Source organism: Condylura cristata, unplaced genomic scaffold (genome assembly GCF_000260355.1).
Source record: "Condylura cristata isolate star-nosed mole 26May11 unplaced genomic scaffold, ConCri1.0 scaffold00001, whole genome shotgun sequence".
In the NCBI taxonomy this organism is placed as follows: domain Eukaryota; kingdom Metazoa; phylum Chordata; class Mammalia; order Eulipotyphla; family Talpidae; genus Condylura; species Condylura cristata.
In genome coordinates this window covers 1,346,091-1,352,284 of record NW_004567102.1, presented here as the reverse complement: position 1 = coordinate 1,352,284, position 6,194 = coordinate 1,346,091, and the positions used below count along the sequence as shown (strand labels likewise).

At 39.3% G+C, this 6,194-nt stretch overlaps 1 pseudogene; it reads right to left on the bottom strand.

Moving 5' to 3' along the window:
• Nucleotides 1–844: 844 nt before the first annotated feature.
• LOC101634048 lies at nucleotides 845–1,530 on the bottom strand (annotated as a pseudogene).
• Nucleotides 1,531–6,194: the final 4,664 nt, after the last annotated feature.

Below are 6,194 nucleotides of genomic sequence, written 5' to 3'. Positions count from 1 at the left end.
CACCTCTAATGGAAGACATCATTCAATGTACCCATCACAGAGGCATCCTACTAGCCAAGCCTTATAAATCCAAGTCTTTCATCAAAGTTGTTCATCACCTAGAGACATTCACCTACCAACTAGCAATTACCCATGAATCAATGAATAGAATTGCTGGATTTAGTGAAGTGTGACCAATGATCTACCGATTCTAACATGCTGGCTTTATCCCTTAAAGATGCAGGTAGAAGCACCCCCGTGTTTATTGCTGCTTTATTTACAATTGGAAAGACATGGAAGCAGCCCAAATGCCCAAAAGTGGATGACTGGAGTAAAAAGATGTGGTACATATATACAATGGAATATTACTCAGCAACAACAACAAAAAAAGAAACACATGTCTTTTGTAGCAACATAGATGGAGCTGGAAAAGATCATGCTTAATGAGATAAGCCAGAAAGAAAAAAGAAAATACCGGATGGTTTCGCTCATAGCGGGAGTATAATGGACTAGGTGAGAAAATAACAAAAATAATGAACAATCTTATACCAGAGACAGTTTGTGGGGGTGGAGAGGGGAATGGGATCAAAAACAGTGGGGGGAGGAAAGTGCGCTGGACTATGGTGATGGCACATGGCTGACTTGGTGATGGGAAACCCACAAGGATTACAGTTGAGATGAAAAAATGCACAAAATGCTGTAAAAATAAACTATTATATTATAAAAATAAATAAATAAATAAGATGCAGGTAGAGCTAAGAAAAGAAAGAAACCCACTCTCCTGGCTAGTTACTGTGAAAAGTGTTCATTAAGGCAACTGAACTGAGAGTTAAGGATTCATCTTGCTAATGTCAAAGACGTAGTTTCATCCACCAGATGTCCAGCCTCTGCGTCCAGGTCTCCAGGAGCAGGCTCCCCCACCTTCACCAGACAAGGTAAAGTCTTCTTGTCAGTCTTTTGTTTGGGGCTGACTGACAGAAGACCCCAGGCTGTCTTCTTCCTGAGGCTTTCTTAGTAACTTTTCCCTTCTTGCATGCTGTCCCACATTTCAATCTTCTGTCTCCTTTTTTCTTCTTCAAGCTGTTTTAGTTTTTCTTTATATTTTTCAACTTGGGCATTCAATTCCTCTTGCATTTTCAAATGAGCAGCTGCTGAAGCCTCTTGTTGTTTAACATCAGTCTCCACTGCTGCTGCGTCCTGGTCCAGCAGCCTCTGCCTCAAGGCCCTCCGCCCGGTGGAGAGCATCTGAAAGACCACATAGCGGAGGATGCAGCTGGAGAGGATGTAACAGCCACATGTGGCCAGCAGGGTGCCCACTGTAACTCATGCAGCCCTCTGTCTCCAGGGCTGGCCTGAGGCTAGCTGCTCCCCCTCCTGATCCTTGGCCTCTGCCAAGCTCTCATTATTTTTTGGTCTGTTTGATTTTTTTATTGTATTTTTTATTTTATATATATATATATATATATATATATATATATAATTTTTTTACATCATTCTTCATTTTTTATTTTGGTTGTAATCCCCATGGACTTCCCACCATAATTCACCCATGTTCGATCACCATAGTCCCGTATGCTCTTCCCACCCATTTTGATTCGATTCCCCTCTCCACCCCGTGGAATATCTCTGGTTTATAGTTGTTTGTTGATTTTCATTTTTACTTTATTACAATTGCTTTTTTTTTTCCTCATGCCTTACACTCCTGCTATGAGTGAAACCATCCTAGATTTTTCCTTTTCTTTCTGGCTTATATCACTAAGCATGATCCCTTCCAGCTCCATCCATGTTGCTACAGAAAGCATGAGTTTATCTTTCTTTGATTGCTGAGGAATATTCCATTGTGTATATGTACCACATCTTTGTGATCCAGTCATCTATTTTTGGGCATCTGTGTTGATTCCACATCTTCCCTACTGTAAATAGAGCAGCAATAAACATAAGGGTGCAGGTGTCCTTTTGAATGAATGTTTTTGTGTCCTTTGGGTAGATACCTAAGAGTGGGATTGCTGGAGCACATGGAAATAACATTTTTAGCAGTTTGAGAAACCTCCAAACAGCTTTCTATAGTGACTGGACCAGTTTACATTCCCAAGATATGGTTGATCTTGTAGCTTGACCTTACTGAATTTTTTTATAGGACCCTAGTTTTCTTTCATAGATCCTTGATTTTCTCTTATCTAGGAGAAAGTTTATTACTGTGTGCTTGAAGTTCTCCACTTCTCTTTGTCTTTGTTTCCTCCATGTTCTTTTTTATTTCAGTTTTTATTCTTATTCCTCAAGTGTCTGGTGATTTTAACTGAACAACTTACAGATGACCTCTCCTGTCCTGCCCCTGCTCCTGTCAGCAGTGTATCTCAATAAATTCCCCTTTTCTTGGGCCTCCTTGGTGGTAGGAATTAAGTCTCAGCACTATCTAGCTATTGCCAGCCACCGTAGCTTGAGTTCCATCCCCAGCCAGGGAGGTGACTCACATGGCACAGCAGACTTCTCCTGTCTGGCCTGCTGCTCCCCCCAGCAGTGTATTTCAATCAACCTACCTGTTCTGCTCCCTACTCTGACTCTGGTGAATCCTCTCATCCCCCACACCTCTGGCCTGCACCCCAGAGCTTTTATGCATAGATAAATTAAATAAATATCTTTTTTTAAAAATCCCCCTTTCTGTTCTCCACTCTGTGTTGAATTCTCTTACCCAGCAAGCCCAGGCTACATACCAATTCTTCCCCATAAGAGGCATCCATTTTCACATTCTCTATTTTATTTATTTACTTATTTTACATCATTCTTCATTTTGTGCATTTTTCCATCTCAGTTGCAATCCCCATGGGCTTCCCACCATCAACTCACCCATGCCATCACCATGCACTCTTCCCACCCACGTTTTGATCCCATTCCTCTTTCCACCCCATAACATGAAAATGTTCATTTTCATTTTTACTTTATTACATTTGTTTCTCGTCCCCCTCCCTCCCAATCCCTTACACTCCTGCTATGAGTGAAACCATTTGGTATTTTTCTTTTTCTTACTGGCTTCTGGCTCTATTTCTACATGTTCTTTTTCTAAGCCTAATTTGCCTGAAAACTCTCCTGCAGAATCAGAATGTCATCTCTCACCTGTATGTCAGCATCGTCCATTTGCTATTCTCCCAGGGTGAAAAAATATAAAAACATATGGGTTGCCAAACAAAAGTACAATTTGAAATACTGTTTTTGAAAGTAAATGACAATAGTGATTGAGTAATAAACCCTTTAAGCAAGTCAGGTGGTTTCTAATGCTTTGCTTCCAATGAAGTTAAAAGAGACTATAATTGAGTTGTCAGCCTGAATATCATTAAAAGTAATTTTAATAATAATTCACTATGTGCTTCGGTCTATAATTCATAAGGATTTCAAAGAAGTGAATGTCATTGTATAATAAAAGTATATCCAGCCCCATTTACTAATTTATGTTAACAAGAACTCTCAGCTTTTATGCTGATGAAAAAGAAAAAAATGGAAAGAGAATTGATATTGAATGCTGTCTCATTCCAGAACCATGGTTCAATGAACTCTCTGAAAACCCATTAAAATATGCACCTTAAGCAAAATTTTATATTATACTTAGAAATTATTAAAGTTAATAATGTGCAATTTTGACCAACTTCTGCTAGTAGTTCAGTAAAGAAGAAAAGTATAAATAGATTATTATTTAAAAGAAATTATTTTTCAAAGAATAGATATGAATACAAGACTTTCATGTATAAAACAAATTAAACTGGGATAAAATTCTATCGTAGAAATGAATGAAATATGAATTCAAGGAGAAAAATAATGGTAAGATGTCCAACTGTTTAAGAAGAGTTAATTTATATGTCATTTGAAAGGAGGATGACGAATATCATTCATTTATGGAATTTAGAGTCCACATTTCAAAGAGAATATAAACAGTTTTGGTTTTGAATGTCAATATAATACATCAGAATTTGTAGCTACTTAAACTCTTTGTAGTTATTTAAATTCACCAGGGAAAAAAATCAGATATGCAGTTAGAAATATGTAAGAGGTCAAATAGTTTTCCAAAATGTTTTTAGAAATCATACAAGAAAAGAATAAGTAAATATATTAAAGATTGATGGACTTCTGCCCATGTTGCCCTTATACTTAGGCAAGAAGAGACTCTGCCTTGAGCCTCACATTTTAGAGGTCCCCACATATCATCACACAAAAGGAATATATTTGTTTTTTTAAATTTATTTTATTTATAGATACCACCTCACCCCATTGAGAATGGCATATCTTCAAACAACTAGCAACAACAAATGTTGGAGAGGATGTGGAGAAAAAGGAACTCTCCTGCACTGCTGGTGGGAAGGCAAACTAGTACAACCACTATGGAAAACTGTTTGGAGGCTCCTCAAATTGCTAAACATGGAGCTTCCATATGACCCGGTAATCCCTCTTCTAGGTATCTACCCAAAAGACAAAAAAACACTGATTCAAAAAGATACTTGCACCCCCATGTTTATTGCTGCTTTATTCACAATTGGAAAGACATGGAAACAGCCCAAATGCGCAAAAGTAGATGACTGGATTAAAAAGATATGGTACATATACACAATGGAATATTACTCAGAAACCAAAAAAAAAGAAACACATGTCTTTTGCAGCAACATGGATGGAACTGGAAAAGATCATGCTTAGTGAAATAAACCAGAAAGAAAAGGAAAAATACCGGATGGTTTCTCTCATAGCAGGAATATAATGGAACAGGCGAGAAAATAATGATAATGATGAACAGCTATATACCAGAGACATTTTATGGGAGTAGAGTGGGGAATGGGGTCAAAAACAGTGGGGGGAGGGGAATGCACTGGACTATGGTGATGGCACATGGGTGATTTGGTGATGGGAAACCCAAGGGGATTGCAACTGAGATGGAAAAATGCACTAAAATATGTAAAAATAAACTATTATAGGGCCCTCCCTGGTGGCGCAGCGGGCTAAAGCACAGCACTAAGAAGCTTAAGCCATTTCCGCCTGAGTTCGATTCCCGCCTGCCCTGGAGGAGATCCACATGGCGAGGCAGACCTCTCCTGACCCGCCCGCTGCTCCCCTCAGCAGTGTACTTCATTAATCTGCCTGTTCTGCTCCCCACTCTGTCTCTGGTGAATCCTCTCACCCTCTGCATCTCTGGCCTGTACCCCAGTTCTGTATGAATAAATAAATCTTTAAAAAAAAATAAACTATTATAAAATGAAAATTTCCAAATTACAATGTAGGAAAGGATTATTTCACCACAGCTGTCACATGCAAATGACTATGTAGTAACTTTAAAAATTCTGACAAGATAGAAGGTCACCTTTGCATATCACACCTGCAAAGCAAGCTATTTAAGCATGAACATTATTTTTAAAAATTATTTTATTTATGTATACAATAACTGGGGTACAGGTCAGAGGTGCAGGGGGGCGAGAGGATTCACCAGAGATAGAGTGGATAACAGAACAGGCAGATCTACTGAAGTACACTGCAGGCAAGACAGCAGCAGGCAAGGCAGGAGAGGTCTGCTGTCACGTGGGTCACCTTCCTGGCAGGGGATCAAACTCATGCTGCAGTGGCTGCCAATAGCTTCATGGTGCTGAGACTTAACCCCTTGTGCCACTAGGGAGGCCCCCCAACAGAATATATTTGTAAAGAACACAAACTTGTCTCTGTTATTAAAGATCTGATACTTAGCTTCAGCGTGATGTGTTAGTTATCTATTGTACATGAAGTGATCCCAAACTTAGTGGCTCAAAACAACACACATACTTCACAGTTTCTGTGGATCAGAAATCTGGAGAAACTTCAGTGGAGTCTCTGCTTCAGGGTCTCACACAAAGCTGCAAGCAAGGTGCTGTCACTGAGCTAATGTGAAGTTTCAGCTGGAGAAGGGGCTTTTTCTAAGCTTGTTTCTAAACCAGTTGTTGGCCAAATTTGGTCTTTAAAGGTTATTAGACTGAAAGTATCAGTTCCTTGTTGACTGTTATCCAGAGGCCACCCTCAATTTCCTGCCATATGGGTTTCTTCAGCAAAGCAGCTTACTTTGTTAATGTCAGCAACAGAGTGCCAGCAAATGAAGGTCATGTCTTTTAGAATATTCTCAGAAGGGACATCCCATCATTTTTGCCACATTCCGTTTATTAGAAATAAAGCACTAGGTCCAGTCCACACTCAATAGGTGGAGATAACACAAGGAC